Here is a 27419-nt window from a genome sequence, read left to right as displayed (position 1 = left end):
GGACAGAGCTAAATCACATACTGCAAAACATGTTGCCCATATACAGCTTGCTTATACAGCTGTTTATTGTCCCATCTCTTATAGTAACTGAAAGGTGTTATAAGATAGGTATTCCAGTGGCGTTTTAGTACAGAATGATGATGTTTTATTACACTAACATTCCCTATTAAACTTCAAACCTTAAAAGATTCCTCCAGAAAGGACAGAGTGAAGCAGGGCAGGTAGTAAGCAAATCAGGGCATGGTCAGGTGGTCCTCAGCAAAACAGGACATTTATAAGGGCTGGGAGAGCTGCAGCAGGGACTGCAGGTTATTTTGCTTCCTCATCAATATGATGCATAGGGATTATAAATGGTGAATTCTCTGTAATGACCATAGAAGCCGCTAACATTTACACATTAAATAGAAGACAAGTGGACAAGAGAGAGAGGCGAGAGAGAGACGCAAGAGAGAGACGCAAGAGAGAGAGAGAGGCGCAAGAGAGAGAGAGAGAGAGGCGCAAGAGAGAGAGAGAGAGAGAGAGAGAGAGAGAGAGAGGGGAGAGAGAGAGGCGAGAGAGAGAGGCGAGAGAGGCGAGAGAGAGAGAGAGAGAGGCGCGAGAGAGAGGCGCGCGAGAGAGAAGCGCGAGAGAGAGGCGCGAGAGAGAGAGAGAGAGGCGCAAGAGAGAGAGAGAGGCGCAAGAGAGAGAGAGGGGCGCAAGAGAGAGAGAGAGAGAGGGGCGCAAGAGAGAGAGAGAGAGAAGCGCAAGAGAGAGAGAGAGAGAGAGGGGCAAGAGAGAGAGAGAGAGGGGCGCAAGAGAGAGAGAGAGAGAGGGGCGCAAGAGAGAGAGAGAGAGAGAGGGGCGCAAGAGAGAGAGAGAGAGGGGCGCAAGAGAGAGAGAGAGGGGTGCAAGAGAGAGAGAGAGAGGGGCGCAAGAGAGAGAGAGAGAGAGAGGGGCGCAAGAGAGAGAGAGAGAGGGGCGCAAGAGAGAGAGAGAGAGAGAGAGAGGGGCGCAAGAGAGAGAGAGAGAGAGAGGGGCGCAAGAGAGAGAGAGAGAGAGAGAGGGGCGCAAGAGAGAGAGAGAGAGAGGGGGGGCGCAAGAGAGAGAGAGAGAGAGGGGGGCGCAAGAGAGAGAGAGAGAGGGGGGCGCAAGAGAGAGAGAGAGAGAGAGAGAGAGGCGCGAGAGAGAGAGAGAGGCGCGAGAGAGAGAGAGAGGCGCAAGAGAGAGAGAGGCGCAAGAGAGAGAGAGGCGCAAGAGAGAGAGAGAGAGAGGCGCAAGAGAGAGAGAGAGAGAGGCGCAAGAGAGAGAGAGAGAGGCGCAAGAGAGAGAGAGAGAGAGAGGCGCAAGAGAGAGAGAGAGAGGCGCGAGAGAGAGAGAGAGGCGCGAGAGAGAGAGAGGCGCGAGAGAGAGAGAGAGAGAGAGAGAGAGAGAGAGGCGCGAGAGAGAGGCGCGAGAGAGAGAGAGAGGCGCAAGAGAGAGAGGCGCAAGAGAGAGAGAGAGAGGCGCAAGAGAGAGAGAGAGAGGCGCAAGAGAGAGAGAGAGGCGCAAGAGAGAGAGAGAGAGGCGCAAGAGAGAGAGAGAGAGGCGCAAGAGAGAGAGAGAGAGGCGCAAGAGAGAGAGAGAGAGGCGCAAGAGAGAGAGAGAGAGAGGCGCAAGAGAGAGAGAGAGAGAGGCGCAAGAGAGAGAGAGAGAGAGAGAGAGAGAGGCGCAAGAGAGAGAGAGAGAGGCGCAAGAGAGAGAGAGAGAGAGAGAGAGGCGCAAGAGAGAGAGAGAGGCGCAAGAGAGAGAGAGAGAGGCGCAAGAGAGAGAGAGAGGCGCAAGAGAGAGAGAGAGGCGCAAGAGAGAGAGAGAGGCGCAAGAGAGAGAGAGAGGCGCAAGAGAGAGAGAGAGAGGCGCAAGAGAGAGAGAGAGGGAGACGCAAGAGAGAGAGAGAGAGGCGCAAGAGAGAGAGAGAGACGCGAGAGAGAGAGAGAGAGAGAGAGAGAGAGAGAGAGAGGCGCAAGAGAGAGAGAGGCGCAAGAGAGAGAGAGAGAGGCGCAAGAGAGAGAGAGGCGCAAGAGAGAGAGAAGGCTGAGAGAAAGAGTGAAGAGAGAGAGAGAGACGGCTGAGAGAGTGAAGAGAGAGATGGCTGAGAGAGACAGCAAAAGAGAAGAAAAAGACGAGTGACAGCAAGTGTTATAAGCAAGAGAGAGAGACAGCGAGACAGAAAGAATGTGACAGCAAGAGAGAGAAAGCTAGTGACAGAGAGAGAGTGTAAAATAGAATAGTCAGAGAGGAACAGTGACAGCAAGTGACAGGGAGAGAGACAGCAAGGTAGAGAGAAACAGTGTGACAGCAAGGGAGAGAGAGAGACCGCAAGGGAGAGAGACAGACAGCAAGGGAGAGAGAGAGACAGCGCGAGAGAGACAGCAAGAGATGGACAACAAGAGTGACATCAAGTGAGAAAGAGTGACAGGGAGAGAGGCAGCGTGGGTGACAGACAGAAAATGACAGAGAAAGAGTGACAAGAGAAAATGAGAGACAGAAAAAAAGTGACAGATAGAATGTGAAAGTATGAAAAGAGTGACAGAGAGCGAGAAAAGTGACAAAGAGGGAGAGACAGACACACAAACAGGGACACAGAAAGAAAGAGACACACAGAAAAGTACACTGTGTGTCTGTCATTCTGTGTCTCTGTCTCAGAGAAAATCACATACATAATGAGACAGACACACAGACATTTACACACAGGGAAAGAGAGAATAATGCCCATTCATACCAGTGACACAGAATACTATAACTATTCCCCATCAGTCATACACAGAACAGCCATTAACCCCTTCCTTTCCATAATCCCCTTGGTGTCATAGTGTAGTAACACCAGCACATAAAGAAGGTAGTTAAGATATATATAATGTCCATTTTAAATGCAAGCTTCAAATATACAGCTTAACAATTGTAGCTGACTTTCACTAATTATGTAATAACTGATACCCCCACAAACATAAACAAGACCCCAAGTGCAGTTTTACTTATCTTAGTGGTTTCCCATTGCTCATCTGCAGTCCCAGATAACAGCTTCTCTCCTAGAAAATAAAGAATAAAAACAAATGTTGGGCCCCATGTGTAATATTTTCCCACAACCAGTTCTTCCTGTTTCTAGCACAAATCCTAGGCACAGATGAGGTTCCCATTATTCAGAGTTGGAAAAAAAAGACAATCTACAAATCTCTGGCTGGCTGTTTTAAAGCAGCCTATAATCAGGATCCCAGCTTCTTCCTTCATGAAAAGACGTTCTTCTCACTCCTTTTTCACATTAGTGCTTCTTCCATGTCCAGCATAAGCCTAGATAACAACTCCTGGCCAAACACACAGACAGCAGCAGAAGGAAAGCAAAAAATGTCCTCGATTTGAGTCTCCCGCACTTCTCTGCTTTCTCACTCATCTCTCTGTACCATGTGATCACTGCAGTCACGTGACTGCTGTGATGTCAGAGTGTCCTTTAGAGGGATAGAATCTAGCCGCTACCGTTCTTTAACTGACAGAACACGGATATAAAATTATCAGCAAATTTTACAGGTGAGTACTTTAGTTTTACAGAAACTTCTATTTCTATATTGTTTTATGGGGGGGTCTGTTTGGCTTCTTCTGACAACTTATACAGTAGTTATGGGAGTACACAAGGTTCTTGTATTGTTTTATGCACGAACTGTTAGGGACAAAATGGAAGTAGAAAGTAAAACAACTAGCGTATGGACATTGGACATCAGAAACTGTTTATGGCTGTAGAGATACAGAATATGACAAATATGCATAAACAGCATCTAGTGGGAGTAAAGTCAGATTATTGTTGGAAGTTGTAATGGTTGTGTTATGATCTATTGAGATATTTATAGCTAATCCAGATGAAATAAATTACATCATATAATGATTCTCGTTTCCTTCAATAATCTCTGGTGGCGGTGGGTGATGACGTTTTTTGATAGTTATGATGAAATGATATTTGTACAGCCATAAATAAACAAAGAATGTAGAATGTAGCCGTTCCTGAGACACAGGATGCTTTGTCACTCTTTACAAATGTGCGAATGCGGAAGCAAATTAATTCACCCACGCCCTGTAATTGTAAGGCATTTATGCTGTGTTGCTATACAAATAACAGGTACAATCTGAAGTATGGGGGTTCAGTTGAGGGCTGCTGACAATGCTGCAGTGTTTGTGTCTCCAGGAACAGAAAGGGGAACCATATTTTGGGGTATAAAGTCCCTGTTTTCCCCATAGACTTTCCCCAGCCAGCTCTGCTCACCTACATTGTATTAAACCTGCAGCCTACAGGATTTTATACAATTGTAACTGTTTACTGTACACAGATTAAAACTGGCCTGGCAGTACCTACTGTATGAACTGCTGAGAAAATAATGCAAACAGCACAGCCTTAAAGAGACACTGAACCCAATGTTTTTTCTTTAATGATTCAGATAGAGCATGACATTTTAAGCAACTTTATAATTTACTCCTATTATCAAATTTTCTTTGTTCTCCTGATATCTTTATTTTAAAAGCAGTAATGTAAACCTTAGCAGCCAGCCCATTTTAGGTTCAGCACCATGGATAGCACTTGCTTATTGGAGGATTACACCATCAATAAGCAAGCATAACCAGGGTCCCAACCAAAGATGGGCCGGCTTCTATGCATCACATTCCTGCTTTTTAAATTAAGATAGCAAGAGAACAAGGAAAAATTGATAATAGGAGTAAATTAGTAAGTTGCTTAAAATTGCATGGTCTATCTGAATCATGAAAGAAAAAAATTGGGTTTAGTGTCCCTTTTAAAGGGCAGCTCACTGTCTGGTCACACTATCTTAAAGGGACAGGCAACAAAAACACACAGCCTTTAAAGGGTCAACTTGCACCACATGCACACAGTCTTAAAGTGACAGATCAAAGTAATGTTCACACAGTGCAACCTTAAAAGGCAGCTCAGCACCTGCTCACATAGTCTTAAAGGGGCAGGCACACCCAACCTTTAGTGGGCGAACTCACGCACAGTTTTACAGGGAGTGAAAACAGAATGCATCTGCACATAATGAGCACAGCCTTAAAGGGACGTTCTGTCTTAAAGGGACAGTGGCGTGTACAAAGCACTCACAGCCTTTAAAGGGACAACTTGTGCCACGCGCACACACACAGTCTTAGATGCATACTGTTATCGCTCCCTTTAAAACTGTGCGTGAGTTTACCCACTAAAGGCTGTGTGTGCCTGCCCTTTTAAGACTGTGTGAGCAGGTACTGAGCTGCCATTTAAGGTTGCACTGTGTGAACATTACTGTGATCTGTCCCTTTAAGACTGTGTGCATGTGGTGCAAGTTGTCACTTTAAAGGCTCTGAGTGCTGTGTGTGTGTGTGTGCACATGCCACTGTCCCTTTAAGACAGAGTACCCCTTTTAAGTCAGTGTGCATCACTTGCGGATGCATACTGTTATCACTCCCTTTAAAACTGTGCGTGAGTTCACCCACTAAAGGTTAAGTGTGCCTGCCTGCCCCTTTTTGACTGTGTGAGCGGGTGCCGATCTGCCTTTTAAGGTTGCACTATGTGAACATTACTGTGATCTGTCTCTTTAAGAATGCGTGCATGTGGTACAAGTTGACCTTTTAAAGGCTGTGTGTTTTTTTTTTTGCCTGTCCCTTTAAGACTGTGTGACCAGGCGGTGAGCTGCCCTTTAAGGCTGTGCTGTTTGCATTATTTTCTCAGCAGTTTGTACAGTAGGTACTGACAGGGCTGTTTTAATCTGTGTACAGTAAACAGTTACAAATGTATAAAAACCTGCAGAAATGAATAAAAAACTGTAGGCTGCAGGTTTAATATAATGTATCAATGAAGGCGAGCGGAGTTGGCTGGCTGGGGAAAGTCTATGGGGAAAACAGGGACGTTATAAGCCCAAAATATGTCTCCCCTTTTTGTTCCTGGAGACACAAACACTGCAGTATTGTCAGCAGCCCTCATGTGAACCCCCATACCAAATATTGAAGTAAAATCAGGGGTCAAGTCGAGCGGGAACGCATGGGAACGGAGTTCCTTCACTATTTTTGCAGGTGGAACCATGTTCCCTCTGGACAGAGAACAGAAAGACTTCAGTAAACACTGCTGGTGGGAGGAGCTGTAGCATATTCTGGTCAGAAGGATAGTGAGATCTTCTAGTAATAGGCAGTAACACTTCCTACAATACACTAAACGTAATACTGTGTTATCACCCCGCAATGTGTGTAGCACATGTTGCTTACACTTCTCTGTGGCTTGCTTGGGGTTATTTAGCTCCCCTCAGCAGAAATACTACTATTGCACCTTAAATGAGTTAGACTGTGACAGAGGTGGAGTTTCAGGCCCAAACGCAACCATTCAACCGTTCATTGACTTTAATTTGCTTTTAGTAACCAAAGTGTATAGATTATATACATATAAATACAGTGTGTGTGTAAAACAATATTTATTGTAAGAGGGTGGAAATCTTGGTGAGTTCTCACACTTTTTTTTTGTAGGACTTGACCCCTGAGTAAAATAATGCTGTATTGCCAAGAAAATAATTTAGAACGCTAAACTCAGATTTTACCCAATAACATATCAGCCAATTCTTAAGGTGATGGTAAATCCAAGCATATAACAAACGTTAGGATTTACCATCACTAAAATAAAATATTAGCTTCAGTCATCATTTACTAAAAATAAAGAGTTTGTCACCCTATCAGTGCCGCATGTATAGCTCTAACTCAGCCTCTTCTTCAATGAGGTAATGTTTCCACCTCTAAACAAATAGCTGCGCGTGTCAACTGGCTGTTCTGTATCCATGCACGGCACAGATGGGGTGAGTTTAACACAATTTGTTTAGTAAATGATGACTGAAGCTATTGTTTGTTTTTAGTGATGGTAAATCCTAGCCTTTGTTATACACTTGGATTTACCATCTATTTAAAAATGTTAAAATAAATTTGCATTCTTTTTTTCTGGAATGGTATTTCAATAGCCAAGATATACCCACCATTTGCCTTATTTGGAGGCTTTAGCTCTTAGACAACATTGGCAGCCACTTAGTATAAAATTCATTATTTTGCAGTTATTATCTCATAAAGCCAATTAGGGAGAGATATGAAGTCAGGAGGGTGCAATTTCATGTTCTTAGAATTAGGAATAGATAAATTACATGAAAGGCACAAAATAAATAATGAAAATATATAGCAAATTTGGTTATTTATGAATAACTAAACATTTTATATACAAATCTCAAGGTGTTTACTGTCCCTTAAACTTAGTCCCCTTATGTGTTTAAATGGACATTAAACTCATGGGTACAACTACAGCTTACCATGATATTTTTTTTCCACCATCTACAACCCCAAGTTTGAAAAAGTTGGGACAGTATGAAAAATACAAAAACAAATAAATAAATCATTTGAAAATTCATTTCACCCTGTACTATATTGAAAACACATTAGTAACACATTATGTGATGTTTACTTTGTGAATTTAATGCATTTTTAAACATATACACTAATTTGAAATCTGATGACTGCAACACACTCTAAAAAAGTTGGGACAGTCAACTGTCACCTTTTCTTTGAATAACGCTTATTAAAGGGACATTATACACTAGATTTTTCTTTGCATAAATGTTTTGCAGATGACCAATTTATATAGCCTATACAGCATTTAAGCAAAAGTATACTTTTTTATTTTTTTTATTTTTAAATAACATTGTGTTGATTTTCAGACTCATAACCAAGCCCCAAAGTTTTAGGAGAATACTGATGTATACCTACTCCAGCTTGCTCCTGTTTGTGTAAAGAGTCTTTTGATATGCAGAGGAAGGGGGGGATTGTTTGTTTTATTTGCTATACAACCACTTTCAGCGGGTGTTCCAGCTAACCAGTTCAACATCGCTAAACTGGGAGCTTCTAAGTAAGTTTTTAAAGTGTTTTTTTTTTACTGAATTTTTAGATCAGTATCTGTGTATATTCTTCTTTATAGTATTGTCTATTGCATGCAGCTATATGAAAATTGGTGTATACTGCCCTTTTTAGCATTTGGGCACAGAAGACACCAGTTTAGCAACCAGAATTTCCCCCCATTCATCCTTTTTGCATGTCTTCAGCTGCGCAACTGTATGGGGCCTTCATTGCCTTATTTTGCACTTCATAATGTGCCACATATTCTCAATCAGAGACAGATCAGGACTGCAGGCAAGTCCATTCTAGCACCCACCCTCTGCTTACGAAACCATGAGCTTGTAATCCATGCAGAATGTGGTTTGGCGTTGTCCTGCTGGAAAATGCAGGGATGTCCATGGAAAAGACGATGTCTGGATGGCAGTATATGTTGCTTCAAAAAGAATACTTATCGTTCTGCATTAATGGTGCCCTCACAGATGTGCAAGTTACTCATGCCATGGGCACTGACACCCCCCCATACCATGATAGACGCTGGCTTTTGGACCTGACCCTGATAACAGCTTGCATGGTCCTTTTCCTCTTTGGCCTGGAGAAAACTACGGCTGTTTTTTCCAAAAACTATTTGAAATGTTGACTTGTCGTACCACAAAACATGATGTATGGCTTCAGCTTTGCATAGTAAAGCCTTAACTTGCATCTGTGGATGCAGTGGCGAATGGTAATGACTGACAAAGGTTCACCAAATTATTCCCGAGCCCACGTCAGGATATCCATTACAGATTCATGACAGCTTTTGAGACAGTGACGTCTGAGGGATTGGAGATCATACGCGATCATAAGTGTTTTTCGGCATTGCCCTTTACGTACCGAAATTTGACCGGATTCCTTGAATCTTTTGATTATAGTTTGTACTGTAGAAGGTGAAATACCCAAAATCGTACCGATTTGTCTTTGGGGAATGTTGTTTTCAAAGTGCTGGATTATTCAGTGACGCATCTGTTGGCAGTTTAAATATGCTCGTTGGGTTAGTGCACCCTAGTACAACGCACGTGGGGTTAGCACACATCAAACCATAGCCTCATAGGTTAGCACATGTCCACGTGTAATCATATGCATATCGGATTAGTGCACGTCTCTCGGATGTGCGCACATTGGATAATGGCGTGTTGTCTCTCATTATAAAATGATAACTATATTTTGAGCACCCTGACAGTTAATGCTTACCTAGTCTACATTTGCTTAGTGTTTTAATGTCCATGCAACACTATATAAAGGGGGCATATTTTTCCTTTCCTGAAAGAGCTTGCTTTAAGGGGTTAATAATATAGTGCTTATTGCATTAATTTGTTTTTGCCATAATGAAGCAGCACCAATTTGTCCCTAAATTTACCATAGGAAGTCTTCTGAACAAATTTCTACCAATATTAAGTGTCCTTATTGTAAAACAACTGAAGTACCTTCTTCAGCTCATTTATGTGGCTCATGTTTAGATTTGTTATCGCATACTGATCACTCTAATGATGTTTCTATGTGTACTAATGCACCTACTGTCTGTTCCTAACTGATAAATGCAGATGGAGTACCTCCAGCAATGAAAAATGTCTGAACCATCGCTATAACAAAGCCATTGTCTGCTCTACCACCTTCAAATAAGCGAAAAAAGGTCACTTCAAGATTTACCTTCTACTAGTAATATATGTCCTGAACTCCTGATCCAAAGAATACTGAAATATCTTCAAACAATGAAATTCCCTCTGAGAGTGAGGCTCCCTCATTGAACACATTGTTCTCTTTTAAAGGAGTTCTTGGTCACTTTAGGGGTCGAAAAATCTAAACCTCCTGATGATAGACCTTGTAATCGTTTAAATTAATTATTTAAAACTGTTGTTAATCTCCCTTAGAGTTTCCCTATACCTGATGCTGTCTCTGATATGATTGCTAAGGAATGGTCTAATCTATTGTAAAACTATTCCTTTAGAAGACATTACTTCTTTTAAAGACCCTTTAGACAGGAAACTGGGATTTCTACAGTTTTCTACTGACCCTGAAAGTTCTAATCTGTTACATTTGCTTCAGAGTGCAAACAATCTTATTTGCGATGCAGTGTTTGGTATTATGAAAATTAATATCAAAAACATTTCTTTAGCTATTCTTACCAGGAGAGCCTTGTGGCTTAAATCCTGGAATGCTGATATGCAGGAATGGGGGGACACAATTTTATTCAAATCTCTTTATTGTACCAAAGAAGGAAGACTAAAAATTTTAAACAAATTTGTAAGAATACCATCTTTCAAAATGCAAACTATCAGGACTATTGCCTTTTATTCAGCAAGGTCACTTTATGTCCACAATAGATTTAAAGAATGCTTACCTTCATATCCCAATTCACCTAGAACACCACCAGTTTCTGAGGTTTGCTTTTCTGGAAAAGCATTATCATGTTCTTCCAGTTGGTCTAGCTACAGCTCCAATAATTTTTACCAAAGTCCTGGGTGCCCTTTTGTCTGTAATCAGAGCTCAGGGTATTGCAGTATTTCCTTACCTGGATGATTATCTTGGTAAATCTTTTCATTTAGCAGACTATCACACAAAACAACTATTGTTCCTTCAAAGACATGGTTGGAGGATCAATTTACCATAGAGTTCCTTGATTCCTCAGACAAAGGTTACCTTTTATGGTTTTTAAATAGATTCAGTGTCCATGACTCTTTCCCTCACAGAACAGAGATGAATAAAATTAATATCAGCTTCTCTGAACCTTCATTCTCTGTCATCATTCTCTCTTCAGTGGCTCTGTGAATGGAAGTACTAGGTCTCATGATTCCAGCTTTGGATGCAATTCTGTTTCGCTGGACTTCAGATGAGGCCTCTTCAGCTTTGTATGCTGCACCAATGGTGCAAGAATTATACGCAGACATCCCAAGTGATATTCTTAGATTCCAGAACACACCTATCCCTAACTTGGTGACTGAATCACTAGTCTATTATGGGGCTTCTTTTGCTCATTCTACCTGGTCTGTGATCACCACAGATGCACACCTTTCAGGTTAAGGAGCTGTCTGGGGGTTTCTGACAACACAGGGGGGTAAGTATCCTCGGGAAGCGAGACGACTAAGTAATATTTTTGAACTCAGTTCACTTTTCAGGGCGCTTCTGTCTTGGCCTCTATTGAAAAGGCAGCCTTATCTCCATTTTCAAACGGACAGTGTTACAGCAGTAGCTTACGTCAATCATCAAGGGGGAACTCAGTTTCTTGGCTATGCTGTAAGTGTCTCAAATACTCACTTGGCGGAAGCCAATTCTTGTCAGATTACTGCGATTCACATCCCAGGTGTGGACAACTGGGAGGCAGACTTTCTCAGTCGTCAGTCTCTACATCCAGGAGAGTGGTCTATTCATCAGGTCTGATGGCCTCTCGTTTGAATAACAAGCTTCTCAGGTACCTTGCGAGGTCCAGGGATCCTCAGACAGAAGTAGTAGATGCTCTAGTAGTTTCTTGGTCCTTCCAGTCTGCTTACCTGTTTCCTCTTCTGATCCTACTTTCCAGAGTCATTTTCAAGATAAAAACAGTAATTTCTAATTCTGATTGTCCCAGCATGGCCTCACAGGATTTGGTAGGTGGATCTGGTCCGAATGTCCAGTTGCCCGCCGTGGCCTCTTCCTCTTAGGCCAAGGTCCATTCTTCCATCCAAATCTAAAGTCCTTAAACTTGATAGAATGGAATTTAAACGCTTAATTCTGATTAATAGATGATTCTCAGATTCTGTGATTAACACTTTAGTTCAGGCTCGTAAACTTTTTTTTCTAGAAAAATGTATCAGAACGTTTAGAAAATTTATTTTTCTTGATGTATCGACTGTGTCTAACAGGTCTATGATTAAAGCTCACGCCGAAACGTGTAAAACCTAGCTCACACACTCTCATTTTTTTCAGTCTTACATGTTTCAGTATGAGCCTTAATCATATAACATCATGGTCCATGATCAAGGCTCAGGTCGAAAACGCATAAGTTCTAGCTCAAATGCTAACTTTTTCTCTATGGAGGTACACTTTTTATTCTGATTAAATAATTTTTAACTTTTCATCTTTATGGAATAACAAGTCTGTGGATTTTTCCTTTTTTATTATATTTTCTCTGTCTGTATGCCAAAGCTCAGTACTTAGAGAGGACAATTGAACATTAACATTTTATTGCCAATCTCTCCTACCTCCCACTGGGAGTGTTATTTCTTCTGCTGGCTATGTTTACACAGCTTTTCTATAGCCTATACTGAACCCAATTTTTTTCTGTCGTGATTCAGATAGAGCATGGAATTTTAAGCAACTTTCAAATGTTCTTCATTCTCTTGGTATCTTTATTTGAAATGCAAGAATTTAAGTTTAGACACGGCCCATTTTTGATGAACAACCTGGGTTGTCCTTGCTGATTGGTGGATATATTCATCCACCAATAAAAAAGTGTTCTCCAGAGTACTGAACCAAAATAAAAGCTTAGATGCCTTCTTTTTCAAATAAAGATAGCAAAATAATAAAAAAAATTGATAATAGGAGTAAATTAGAAAGTTGCTTAAAATTACATGCTCTGTCTGAATCCCAAAAGAAAAAAATTGGGTTTAGTGTCCCTTTTAAGTATATAATTTCTCTTTGTAGGCACAGATACCACAGACAGGATCAGCTATTTAAAAGTTTTTGAGTGTTTTTTTTTTTTTAATCCACTTGACTTTGTCTTTGAGAAGTTTATTGTTACTGATCTGTTATCTCCTTTACCACTCATTGCTCACACTTGTACCAAGGCTGTTTTTCTGTGTTTTAAAGGGGCATGAAAATCAACATTAAAATTTAGTTTATTCTAACATAGCCTGCAATTTTAAAATACTTTAAAAATTTGCTTCAATCATCAGTTCTACTCCATTCTATTGGTATCATTTTGATGAAAAGCAGAGTTCACAGCTCATATACGTAACATGAGTCTGTGATTGGTTGAAGGTCATCTGATACAGGGGACAGTGAAATTAAAGAAAACTTTCAAATTTGGCAGAAAACTTCTGCTCATTTTAAATTTACAATAAGTTTAATTATCTTTTTATTATAATTTGTTTATGCAATTCTGCTGTATTAAATGGTCCTTTTAAATAATGGTTTACAATTAAAAATTAAATCCGTCTTAATACAAGTGTTTAGCAGGTTTCCTCATATATCAATATATCAATAATTAATAATAAACAGCCTGTGAGTGGTTCATTTCTAAACTTCAGGACAACAAATGTTATCCCTCTGCAAATCGTGATGTATAAAAAAAAATATGCCTTTAACCCCTTTGCTACAGGGGATTTCAGATAAAAACATACATTTTTGTTATCACTCCATTTAAACAGAAATAGAACCTTGTGTTTTTTACCTATCAAAAATATATATTTGTTATTAAATAGATAACCCAAGGTATTGATCCAGGCCCAGTTTAGTATATTTCATGCCACCATTTCACAGCCAACTGTGATTACTGAAAGTATTTACATACCACTTGTACAATCATGACAGAAAAAGCAGACATTCATGGCTTTGCCATTGAATTTTGGTAATTAGGTTGCTAATTGCAGCTGCGCACCACACTTCTAAAATTCCCGGCAGTCAAGGAGTTAATTAGTTAGCTGATAAGGGAAATAGTATAGTAATGTATGTATTACCCTCCTGGCATGTACAGACAGTTTTTTCTTCTGCAGTATCATGATCCTTCCGCAACCCTCCTTAATCCCTCCCAAACAGCTCTCTAACCCTTCCCTGTTTTCCACTAATGGCGCCCACCTTTGATACTGCCAGCTGTCTGCCATTATCCAATTTAAAGTTGTTTTTTAATCATTTTTATTTATTTATAATTTTTGTTCTGTAGTGTAGTTGCCCCCCCCCCTTGCGATTTTTATTTAAGGATCCTCACCCCATACCATTTTTTTTTTTGCAGTGCCACATCCCTCACTCTACCATCACATTTTCTGCAGTGTAGGGCCCCTCCCACCTCTGCTGCTGGGTTACCCACCCGCCTTTCCAATCCTCCCACAACTTTTGCTAGCAACAACTGAGTTTGTTACAGACAGTGACACACTGTCAGGGTTTTTCCCTGTTTTGTTTGCCATGTGCTACTGGCAGCCATTTTACTCACCTCTCTTCCTGACTATGGTGCATTGTGGGGGATGCTGCTCATTTCCTGCACTTCCTTTTATGGCCAGACTGATATGCATCATCCATGTGAGACAGGATGCAGTCTCAGAATTGTGATGTCATCACTTATTAATTAAAGGGCCTCTTTTCAGTATGCTTTGCCTTTACATTGTCTCAGACCTGTTTATGAGAGTTCCTGTGTATTACCTGACTGCCTGATGTCCTTCCTGGTTCCTGATCCCTGGCTTGTTCCTGACTCTACTGTTTTCCTTGTTCCTGATTCCGGCTCGTCTGACTATTCGCTTTGGCTCCTGATTCGGCTCGTCTGACTACCAGCTCTGGTTTTGACTCCTGGCTTGTTATTTGACTTGTGGACTTTTTATTATTTTTTGCTATTAATAAAGGTGTGATTATTTTTGCACTTCTCGTCTCGGTCTGATTCCTGGCACCCTGACACACACATGTCACTATCTGTAATGATCTTGCAGTCTGCCTTCATATGGTAACGGAGGATTGATAATGCTCTTTTACAATATGAAGACAGATGCCTGCAGCTCTGGGCTGTCACTTGACAACCGAGACTGCTGGAGCTTCCTGAATCTTCAAAGTAGATCTACGTTATGCGGTATGATGGGCTATGTACCGCATGGCATAGATCTATGCTATTTAGGTTTAAGTGATTAAATGGAGTTCTAAGGTGCAGTTATAAGACACAGTGAAAATGTAAACTTACACTACACTTTCTAGTCTGTTTCATTGCAATATGTATCATTCATCATTTAAAAAGGATTTACCTTTTTATTTCTTTTTTTAACTTAATTTGTGAGGGGTCCATTACTTCCTCCCATTTTTTTTCTTTGAAGTGTTGCTAGGAGACTTCTAATCTATCTGCAATCAGTTTATTGTCCATGCTTAGTAAAGGACTTTTGATGCTAATAAATCATGTGACAGTAGAACTAACATTCTGTAATATCAGTGTCTATCCCTTTAAAGTATGTGTTAGCTGGATTTTTATTTTTGTTAGTAGAAAATTTCATTTTCAGGCTGACAGAGAAAGATTATAATCTACCCCTGTTAAATATATAAACTGCGTTTTATATTAAACATCTGTTGGCTCCCATTGTAATTGATGGGCTGTAAGGTGTTTTCCAAATGGTCTGATGGATGACGTGGAAGTGCATGCTGAGATAATTGCCATCATTGTTTGTATAGCCCAATAAACTGCTGAAGTGAAAAGGAATTTACTCTTGTTAATGTAAAAAAAATTCTAAATATCAAAATCGGAGCTTTAGGGGATAACCTTTAAAAATGCCCATTTACTTAATGAGATACCAGGGAGGGGGGAGTTTCTTTATGTATAACAAAAGGGAAGTAAATGCCTATAAAAGGCATAATTTTCAAGAGGTATAAGTTAAAGCTGATCCACACAAGACTCTTCTGGTCAGGTTTGACTCTTTGTTTATATAAAACATGCATTAAGAAATGTTATTGAGATTCTAATAACCTGATGATCTAACGCTCTCCCTTCTGTTGAGATTATCCAAGACATCTCGTCAGTACTGTGAGTTCTTTCAAAGAATGTAATAAAGCAAATTTTAGCTTGAGGTCTGTTTCTCTATATGCAGGGTTTTGGGTGTGAAGGAAAGACATCTAGATTACAATATCATGCTAAAAAAAAGCCGCCAAAGATTTTGCGTGATTTTTCTCCATGCCAGTGAGTTTTTGATCATCAGACCCCGAGTATTTTCAGCTTTTTAAGAGCTCTGATGACATACTTTTATTTTTATTCAATCCTTTTTTATACTTGGTGTGGCATTCATATTGTTGATCAGTTATCAGGATGGATTCAGATCACAATAGGGCCACTAGTCACCAGCATGCTCCCTGTACTGCATTGCTGCCCATGACCCTTCCTAGGTATACAAAAGGAATATCACAAGAATGAAGTAGCTTTGACTAAAGAAGTAAATAAAATAAAAAAGTCTCTTAAATTTGCATTCCCTGAACTTTCGTGCCCTTTAAGTACAGTACTGGCCAGATAACACAAGTGTTGTGTTATTATCCATTTTAGCTGTATCTTCATATAAAGTAGTGCTGATGTGTTCACAAACTCTAATTAGGCCGTGCACTTTATATACCAGTAGAGCTGTACTGCACATTCTGATGTTTGGTCTCTCTTTTACTCATAATGTACTGTAGTTAAAGGAACAGGGGAGTAATAAATTGACCATAGTTCATCGCTACAATATTTATGCAGTATTTTAATTTAACTTTACCCCTCCTTCCCTAACAAAAATATAAATTTTTACTTTTATATCTGTTCCTTGTTTACCACAAGTGAACAAATAAAGCTTTATTGTATTGTAAATAATGGTTATAAATTATAAGCATATCTATGTATCTCTGGCAAGGGACATTCTAGAATTAATTAAATGCTCTATTCTTTTAAAAGAAAGATATTTTGTTTTATCTGCATCATTTAAAAAAAAAATTTTTTTAGTAAGCAAAAGACATTGAATTACTAGAACGAAGTGCTACAACACCAGTGTCCCTGAAATGTTTTTAAATAGGAATGTCCTGATTTCAGACTCCAAATATTTTATAATACATTTACTCACTTTCATGTCATGGAAATAAATGATTGTTAAAGAAAACACAACAGGAAGTAGGTTGAGCTAACATATCTGACTGATGTGCTAAAATATCATTTTATCTCAGTATTTACTGATTGATCTCTTCCTTAAAGCAAATTATTTTTCTTTACTACATAAGAATGAAAGATCTTCGCATGACCGATCACATTGTAGCATAACATTTTACGATAATACATTCCATTTTTTTCCCTTCAAATTAGGTTGAGAGAAATTTACTGTATATTAGGTCTTAACCATACGCTATTTTAAGGTGGGTTTATAAGTCAGCTGTTGTTCCTTTTTAAAGTTTTATTCAAATTATTATTTTTTTCTCTAAGAAGGTCGATTAGATTGAGGCTGTTAAATTTGTACTTGCAGTTTCTTATGGCGTCATGGATTTCTGAAACATAAATTGAATAAAATATTTTTGTGTATTTGAATTTTAGTATTGGAAGATCAGTTACCTTTGGACTAGCCATAGAGCTTAAGGGTCATTGTACTGTAGTTCCTTTACTTTTTTTTTTTTCATTCAAATTAGATGCAGTGTTCTCAAGAGAAAAAATATGTAAACAAGAGGCAGCAACAAAAATCGCCCCCAGTAGTGGTTGGAGAGTGCAATTTTTGTATCTAAAATATCTGGGTTTGCACAATGGCCTCTATAGCTAGGGAACAGCTGGAGCCAACTTGTTGAATATATTTGGATATGTGTGCCTTCCACACTCCACTTATGCAACTTGTGACTCCCTATGTATTGCTGAACTGGTTTCTGTATCTCTTTCTCACCAGCTATAGTATTTCTGAACTTTCTGAGGCTATGTTTAGAGGAACTGGCCTCATCCTTGTACCCCCAGATGTCCCTCTCTTTGGGATCTGCTGAAAACAGTGCTATCTCACTTTCCACTGCATACATTTTCACTGAATGCAGGACTCTTTTTTTTTTTTTTTTTTTTTTCCCCCTACAGTTCAAAGATTTATTACAAAGCTATAAGGATCAAGTTTCCAGGGCTGTGGATCTATCAGAGATACCTCTTGCATCTTTCTTGGACGAATTACAGAGAGGAAGTGAGTAATACTGTGGCCATGGGGAGACTTCTGATCTGGGAGAGTGAGGAGAATACAGGACTTACAGGGCAAGAAAGAGTACAGTACATAAGAATGAAAGATCTTCGCATGACCGATCACATTGTAGATCTTTGCATGACCGATCACATTGTAGCATAACATTTTTCGATAATACATTCCATTTTTTCCCCTTCAAATTAGGTTGAGAGGAATTTACTCTATATTAGGTCTTAACAATACGCTATTTTCAGGTGGGTTTATAAGTCAGCTTTTGGAGGTGGTGATCCCTCTAGAAATTATAAAATGGTGCAAAGTCAATATGTAAAGACTTAGATGAGGTATTCTGGCCCCTATACTTGTGAAGGTTTTGGCAATATCTGTTTAATGAGACAGCCTTGATGTGGGTCCACAACAAGCTCCCTTCAGTTTTCATTAGTCCATAGTGCAGGAATTTATGTGGCTTTACAGAGGCGATGACGCTTCACCTCAGCTTCTAACTCACCTGACACCAGATGTATGGTTAGGGCCCCAACAAGTCCTTGCTGACCACTCTTTAATCCTTGAACATCTTAGTGTTAGAACAAAGAGTGGTAATAACTGTGGCATACCCCTTTTTTCACACCACACAACAAGGCCAATATTCTTTAGTTAAGGTAACTAAAGGGACATAAATCCTGCAGCGGAGGGAGGGAGTGGGAGGGCCCTACGCTCCAGAAAATAAATAAAGGGGCAGGGAGGGATGGGACTGCTACACTATAAAACAAGAGGGAGGGATGGGGCAACTACACTACAAAACAAGGGGGTGGGGGTTCCCTAACTGAGGATCTGGGAAGGTGGGAGGACCACTACACTACAGAAAAAAAAATAAAATAAAAATATATATATATATATATATGTGTGTGTGTGTTTTATAGGTACTGGCAAATAATAGAAGTCTGGTGTGCAGCTGCAATTAACAGCCTTTTAATTACCAAAAAGCAATTGCAAAGCCATATATGTCTGCTATTTCTGAAAAAAGAAGCCTTTACAATCATTTGTGCCATAATTGCACAAGCGTTATGTAAATAATTTCAGTGAGAAACAAAGTTTGTGAAAAAGTTAACAATTTATTTGAACACATTTGACATGGAAATGGTGGCATGAAATATACCAAAATGGGCCTAGATCAAAAATATATATAGTTTTGAGAAGTAAATAAAAATAAAAATAAAAAAAAAAAATAAAAAAAAAAGCTAAAATGCTAAATATTCTCTGGTATTTTGGGTAGATTTTTCTCTGAATGTCCTGGTAGTGAAGTGGTTAGGAAACTTTTTTTTTAAAATGGTTTGCTCTGTCTGAATTAAAAAACAAAAAAAAACAAAAAACTATTGGGGATTTCATGTCCCTTTTTTAAATGATGACCTTTTTATATTTTGTCTTCTTGAAGTTGTTCTGTAAGTTATATTATGAATAGAACTTGTGTTTTATTGGCCACTGCTGCACTTGTAGTTTTCTGATGATCATTTGAACTCTGCATATAATGGCTTCACATTTTACCTTAAAAGAAATGTAACAGATAACCTCTACTCATTTACTTTCAAAACGGTCAGGACTTTTATAATGTTTGCCATGATATCTTTTGTTATATTTATGTAATCTGTTCTATATATAATATTGTGACTATGTGGCTTATTGTTGTGTACATTGGTGAACATGATGCTCCCTCCGATTTGGGCTCTCTTGAGCCATAACCAAGTGCAGTGTGTCATTCATTTTGGCCCATTGCTGGCCTTCAGTAGTTCCTGTATTGTTTTATGTATAGATCCTTGTCAAAAAGGTATGTATTTTTGAAGGTTAAAGGGACACTGACCCCAATTTTTCTTTCTTTCGTGATTCAGATAGAGCATGCAATTTTAAGCAACTTTCTAATTTACTCATATCACATTCTCTTGATATCTTTATTTGAAAAGCAAGAATGTAAGTTTAGATGCCGGCCCATTTTTGGTGAACAACCTGGGTTGTTCTTGCTGATTGGTGGACAAATTCACCCACAAATAAACAAGTGCTGTTCTATGTTCTAAACCAAAAAATAGCTTAGACGCCTTCTTTTTCAAATAAAGATAGCAAGAGAATGAAAAAAATTGATAATATGATTAAATTAGAAAGTTTCTTAAAATTGCATGCTCTATAAAAAAAATTGGGTTCAGTGTCCCTTTAACTTTGAGAATTTGTGTTTCTCATTCTTATTATACATTTTGCAATATAATAGATTTTGAGATGGGAGTGCTCAGAGAGTTTTTTTTGCTAATTATCTCAATACTGTTCTTTTTTTTCTTGTCACTTACGTATTGGTCAAAGGGACAGTTTACTCAAAAATGTTCTCCTAATATGTTTCCAATGAGTTTAAGAGAATGAATCAAAGTTGATAAAAGCGGTAAATCTAAATATTGTATGCTCTATTTGAATAATGAAAGAAACATTTGGGTTTATGTCAGTGGAGGCTCCTCCATAAGCGCACAGCCGCACGTGAACCCCCAAAAGAAAGAAGGAAATAAAAAATTAACAAATTAAATAAATGAATCTTTTTGGCTTAATAAAAAGATAGATTTATTTATTTATTTAATAATAATTATCCAGGCTCCACAACTCCACTGCAGATTTGTCTTAAAAAATAAATTCCATGTTAACTGCTGGGCGATAGATAGAATTATAGCATTTTCCCCTTTCTGTCTGCAGTGCCTGCAGCGCCACACACAACCCAGTCCATAGCATTGCTAATCGCACATCTTTCAGTGTACTAGTGAGAGCCAGCTGTCACGTGACACTCGCACACTGAGAGCTGTGTGTGTGGGACTGGGAGGCTCACATTGGGAACTGTAGGGTGTACTACACACCCTATGTAGTCTTTGTTTTATGACTGCAGATTGTAGTTTGAGCGGCTGCTGAAGTGCCGTTATTATGCCAGCGTTTTGGGGAGGGGAGAAACCGATGGAGCAACTAGCAAGTATGAGTGAGTTGTCCCTCCCAGTGTCCGCACATATTTGGCGGCAACAGGGCTCCTCACTCAGTGGCGGTAAATGAAGTGTATGCGACGAGCTGTGAAACTTTCACTGTCTTTATTAGGTGGGTGCTAAATACTTTTTTTTTTCCATGAATATACAGCTTCATGCTACATAATTAAAAATTAATCAATTATTATTATTATTTCAAGATGAGTAACTTTAGGATTATAATGTATTTTAAATATATACTATAGATAGATACAAGGTAATGATTTTATTGAAGTCAATTCTGCCTTACTAAGTAAGCTTACTTTATGTTTCCCTACAGTATTAGATTTGAAAATCTAATACAAATTATATAATTAAAAAAAAACTAGCATCTGTGCATTCCATGGTTTCCTTTTGTTGAAAAAGGGGGATATCTATTAAGCTGTCAACTATATTGCATTCGCCGGCATCAATATGCTTGCCTAACATCGCAGCCGCAGATCTCAATACGCTCTCCTTATTTATGAGAAAAGCCGTCAAAAAGACGTGCACCAAGTACGGGGCGATGAGCATCGGACTGTTGTTAACTAGCAGTCATCGATTTCGCGTCTATTCTGCTTTCTCCCAACTTTATGCATACCCTGTCACTAAATGCCGCCACTATACTAAAACGTTTAACTCCCTATCCTGCCGCTCCTGACCCTGCCGCAACCTAAATAAAGTTATTAACCCCTATCCCGCTGCTTCCCGACACCGTCGCCACTAAATAAACGTATTAACCCCTAAACCTCTGGCCTCCCACATCACTACCACTAACTAAACCTATTAACGCCTAAACCGTCAGCCCCCCACATCGCCAAAAAATAAATTAAGCTATTAACCCCTAAACCTAACAACCCCCTAACTTTAAATTAAAATTACAACATCCCTATCTTAATATAAATTAAAACTTACCTGTAGAATTATAATAAACTATTTTAAACTATTAATTAACCTACCCTAACTATTATTCTACAATTAAATTAAAATACCAATTAAATAAACTAAATTACATATTAAAAAAACTTAACCCTACTCAAATTATTTAAATATACTATTAAACATTATTAAAAGTACTAAATTACAGAAAACAAACAAACACTAAGTTACAAAAAACAAACACTAAAAAACGAAAAATAAAAACCAAATGATCAAAAATAAAAAAAGAATTACACCTAATCTAATAGCCCTATCAAAATAAAAAAGCCCCCCACTCCAAATAAAAAAACCCCTAGCCTACAATAAACTACCAATGGCCCTTAAAAGTCCTCATCCAGGCGGCATCTTCTATCTTCATCCATCCGGCTCGGTGCGGGTCCATCCTGAAGAAATCCGGCGCAGAGCATCCTCTTAATACGGTAACCGCCGTAAACTGGAATTTCAATGCACGTGACGCCATCCAAGATGGCGTCCCTTGCATTCCGATTGGCTGAAAGATTTCAATCAGCCAATAGGATTAGAGCTGCTAAAATCCTATTGGCTGTTTAAATCAGCCAATAGGATTTGAGCAGCTCTCATTCTATTGGCTGTTCCAATCTTGGATGGCGTCACTTGCATTGAAGTTCCAGTTTACGGCGGCAACCGTATGAAGAGGATGCTCCCCGCCGGATGTCTTCAGGATGGACCCGCTCCACGCCGGATGGATGAAGATAGAAGATGCTGTCTGGATGAAGACTTCTTGCAGCCTGGATGAGGGCTTCTCCGGCTGGATGGATCCTTCAAGCGGGACTTCAAGAAATAAGTGTATCGTCAGGGGTTAGTGTTAGGTTTTTTAAGGTTTTTTTGAGTGGGTTTTATTTTTAGATTAGGGTCTGGGCATGTAAAAGAGCTAAATGCCCTTTTAAGGGCAATGCCCATACAAATGCCCTTTTCAGGGCAATGGGGAGCTTAGGTTGTTTTAGATAGGATTTTTATTTTTTTTACAGGTAAAAGTGCTGATATCTTTTAAGGGCCATTGGTAGTTTATTGTAGGCTAGGGTTTTTTTATTTGGGGGGGGGGGGCTTTTTATTTTGATAGGGCTATTAGATTAGGTGTAATTCTTTTTAATTTTTGATAATTTGTATTTTTATTTTTTGTAATTTAGTGTTTGTTTTCCCCCCTGTAATTTAGTACTTTTAATAATGTTTAATGGTATATTTAAATAATTTGAGTAGGGTTAGGTTTTTTTTAATATGTCATTTAGTTTATTTAATTGGTATTTTAATTTAATTGTAGTATAAAAGGGTAGGTTAATGAATAGTTTAAAATAGTTTATTTTAATGCTACAGGTAAGTTTTAATTTATATTAAGATAGGGATGTTGTCATTTTAATTTAAAGTTAGGGGGTTGTTAGGTTTAGGGGTTAATAGCTTAATTTAGTTTTTGGCAATGTGGGGGGCTGACGGTTTAGGGGTTAATAGGTTTAGTTAGTGGTAGTGATGTGGGAGGCCAGAGGTTTAGGGGTTAATACGTTTATTTAGTGGCGGTTGTGTTGGGGAGCGGCGGGATAGGGGTTAATAACTTTAGGTTGCGGTGATGTTAGGCAGCGGCGGGATAGGGGTTAATACATTTATATTTAGGTTGCGGCAATGTCGGGGCGGCAGATTAGGGGTGTTTAGACTCAGGGTTTATGTTGGGGTGTTAGGTGTAAACGTTACTTATTTTCTACCATAGAAATCAATGGGTTAAATTTATTTGTCTTGCAGCATCGAACATAATCTTTCGCTGCTTTCAGACTCCCATTAATTTCTATGGCATCCACGGCCTCCAGGGTGGCGGATTGAAAACCAGGTATGCTGGGTCGGAATAGCCGCGAGCGTACCTGTTAAAAGTTTGATAACTGGGAAAAAGTTTCAGATAGAGCCGAATGTGTATTCGGAACATCTGTAATGACGTAAGCATCAATCTGCGTCGGATTGAGACCGGCGGATCATATGTTAGTCACGAATTTCAACATTTGCCGGTCTGTAGGCTTTGATAACTAGGTCGGATCAATCTTGCAACAATTGTGATGCGGAATTCCGGCGTATTTGCAGTTGACACTTTGATATCTAGGCCTCAAAGTGTTTTCTAACAGTGTTCAGAAAAACAGGTTTGCTCCCAGACATTGTTCCAGTGGAGATTACGTTATTGCCTTTATGAATAACAGTGGGTGGTTTGTAGTTTCCACAAACTTTACTGATGTAATTCCCCGTATTACTTTTCATGTAATCTTTCACTTTCGTAATATTCAAACCTACTTTGTGTTCTGTGTAATCTTACAAGAAATTTAATTTCAGAAAGTTACAAACTGATTCAAGCCCTTGAAAGTGATGCAGAACACTGAACCTTTAGAAAATGTTCTTTATTTATAATATGTTTTTTATAATACATTAAGTACTCATCTGTTTGTGAAAGCACATTTATATACTTCGCACTGTCCTTATTTTCCTGGGACAATCCTAGTTTTTTTGCCTTCTGTCTCATGGTAATTGTTCCAGGAGTCTGTGCCTTCATTGTAGAAATCTGCCCTGAGGTGTGAGTTTGGCAGGAATATCCACAGACTGTAGGAGTCAGATACAAGGTCATTGTTGGTCTTATGCACGTTATATATTGATTTGCATATTTTGGCATTTGAGTCTGCTGCACTTTTAAGTTATTATTGTTAAAGGGACAGTCTATAATAGAATTGTTATTGTTTAAAAGATAGATCATCCCTTTATTACCCATTCCTAAGTTTTGCATAACCAACACAGTTAGTTATATTAATATACTTTTAACCTCTCTGATTACCTTCTATCTAAGCAACTTCTGATAGCCCCCTGATCACATGACTTTTTATTTATTATCTATTGACTTGCATTAAGTACTGTGTTGTGCTAACTCTTAAATAACTCATTGGGTTAATATACATTGTTATCTATATGGCCCACATGAACTAGCAGTCTCCTGTTGTGAAAAGCAAATAAAAAAGCATGCAATAAGAGACTGTCTGTAGTGGTTTAGAAACAGGCAGAAATGTAGAGGTTTAAATGTTATAAAGTATATTAATATATCAATGTTGGTTGTGCGAAGCTGGGGAATGGGTAGTAATGGTGTTATCTATCTTTTTAAACAATAACAATTTTAGTGTAGCCTGTCCCTTTAAGTATGATGAAATAATACATTCTACTTTGGAGCACTGGCATTTGTGGACCTCCTGCAGTTTGCAGATTATTTAAAATAAGTCAGTATTTATAATTCTGTGCAGTTGTGTGTTCTGGTGTAGCGCAGAGTGGGCGGAGCTATGGGAAATTCAGTGGGTATGCTTAAAAAGGGATACTAAGCCAAATTTTTTTTATTTCATGATTCAGATAGAGCATGCAATTTTAAGCAACTTTCTCATTTACTCCTATTATCATTTATTTCTTTGTTCCCTTGCTATCTTTATTTTAAAAAGCAGGAATCTAAGTTTAGGAGCCGGCCCATTTTTGGTTCAGAACCTGGGTAGCACTTGCTGATTGGTGGTTAAATGTAGCCACCAAATCAGCAAGCGCTATCCAGGGTGCTGAACCTAAAATGGGCCGGCTCCTGAGCTTAGATTCCTGCTTTTTCAAATGAATATTGCAAGAGATTAAAGAAAAATTGATTATAGGAGTAAATGAGAAAGTTGCTTAAAATTGTAAGCTCTATCTAAATCATGAAAGAAAAATTTTGGGTTTAGTATCCCTTTAACCCCTTAATGACCGGACCATTTTTCAGTTTTCTTACCCTTAATGACAATGGCTATTTTTAAATTTCTGCAGTGTTTGTGTTTAGCTGTAATTTTCCTCTTACTCATTTACTGTACCCACACATATTATATACCGTTTTTCTCGCCATTAAATGGACTTTCTAAAGATACCATTTTTTTCATCACATCTTATAATTTAATATAAAAAATATATAAAATATGAGGAAAAAATGGAAAAAAACACACTTTTTCTAACTTTGACCTCCAAAATCTGTTACACATCTACAACCACCAAAAAACACCCATGCTAAATAGTTTCTAATTTTTGTCCTGAGTTTAGAAATACCCAATGGTTACATGTTGTTTGCTTTTTTTGCAAGTTATAGGGCAATAAGTACAAGTAGAACTTTGCTATTTCCAAACCACTTTTTTTCAAAATTAGCGCTAGTTACATTGGAACACTGATATCTGTCCGGAATCCCTGAATATCCCTTGACATGTATATATTTTTTTTTAGAAGACAACCCAAAGTATTGATTTATGCCCATTTTGGTATATTTCATGCCACCATTTCACTGCCAAATGCGAGCAAATAAAAAAAATTGTTCACTTTTTCACAAATTTTGTCACAAACTTTAGGTTTCTCACTGAAATTATTTACAAACAGTTTGTGCAATTATGGCACAAATGGTTGTAAATGCTTCTCTGGGATCCCCTTTGTTCAGAAATAGCAGACATATATGGCTTTGGCGTTGCTTTTTGGTAATTAGAAGGCCGCTAATTGCAGCTGCGCACCACACGTGTATTATGCCCAGCAGTGAAGGGGTTAATTAGGGATCTTGTAGGGACCTTGAAGGGTTAATTTTAGCTGTAGTGTAGTAGACAACCCAAAGTATTGATCTAGGCCCATTTTGGTATATTTCATGCCACCATTTCACCGCCAAATGCGAGCAAATAAAAAAAAAAGTGAAATTTTTCACAATTTTAGGTTTCTCACTTAAATTATTTACAAACAGCTTGTGCAATTATGGCACAAATGGTTGTAAATGCTTCTCTGGGATCTCCTTTGTACAGAAATATCAGACATATATGGCTTTGGCGTTGCTTTTTGGCAATTAGGAGGCCGCTAAATGCTGCTGCGCACCACACTTGTATTAAGCCCAGCAGTGAAGGGGTTAATTAGGTAGCTTGTAGAGAGCTTGCAGGGTTAATTTTAGCTTTAGTGTAGAGATTAGCCTCCCACCTGACACATCCCACCCCCTGATCCCTCCCAGACAGCTCTCTTCCCTCCCCCACCCCACAATTGTCCCCGCCATCTTAAGTACTGGCAGAAAGTCTGCCAGTACTAAAATAAAAGGTGTTTTTTTTTTTGTTTTTTTTTTTAATTATTCAGCTGTGATGGACCCCTGCCTTAACCCCCAACCTCCCTGATCCCCCCCAAACACCTCTCTACCCCTCCCCACCTACCTAATTGCCACCATCTTGGGTACTGGCAGCTGTCTGCCAGTACCCAGTTTTCCCCAAAAAATAAAGTGTTTTTTTTTTATTTTTAAATGTTTTTTTTTCATTTTTTCTGTAGTGTAGCTGCTCCCCCCAGTACCCCCACCCCCCTAACCCTACCAGATCCTATTATTATTAAAAAAAATTTACAGTTTGCTGCCCCCCTCCCTCTTAACAAAATTCATTGGTGGCAGTGATTGCTGCACGCGCGCGCGCGCACGCAGGCCCCCTCGCACGCTCCCGGCATCCGGCGTGCACAATGCACTTGAAGGAACCGGATGCCGGGTAGCGATGGGCCGCCCACCCTCCTCCCTGTAAGCTCCCACCCACCAACGAACGGCCCCATCGCTACCGGTGCAGAGAGGGCCACAGAGTGGCTCTCTCTGCATCGGATGCTTTTTAAAGGGTATTGCAGGATGCCTCAATATCGAGGCATCACTGCAATACCCTGAGAGCTGCTGGAAGCGATTACAATCGCTTCCAGCACTCTCTTA

At 39.1% G+C, this 27419-nt stretch overlaps 1 protein-coding gene across 5 annotated transcripts in view; it reads left to right on the top strand.

The window, feature by feature from the left end:
* The first annotated feature begins 3435 nt into the window (after window positions 1–3435).
* The window catches only part of CFLAR (CASP8 and FADD like apoptosis regulator), an 81269-nt gene continuing 57285 nt past the window's right edge, over window positions 3436–27419 (top strand). For 3 of the 5 annotated variants that reach the window (XM_053698708.1, XM_053698704.1, XM_053698706.1), the window contains exons 1-2: window positions 3448–3537; window positions 17648–17747. The gene's annotated coding sequence lies outside the window, so the exon portion shown is untranslated. Of the gene's footprint in view, window positions 3538–17647; window positions 17748–27419 lie in introns of all 5 variants that reach the window. The other 2 variants (XM_053698707.1, XM_053698705.1) reach the window with 2 other exon arrangements.

Source organism: Bombina bombina, chromosome 1 (genome assembly GCF_027579735.1).
Source record: "Bombina bombina isolate aBomBom1 chromosome 1, aBomBom1.pri, whole genome shotgun sequence".
NCBI lineage: Eukaryota > Metazoa > Chordata > Amphibia > Anura > Bombinatoridae > Bombina > Bombina bombina.
Note: the sequence above shows the minus strand (reverse complement) of the source record. Positions and strands in the feature narration are given on the sequence as shown.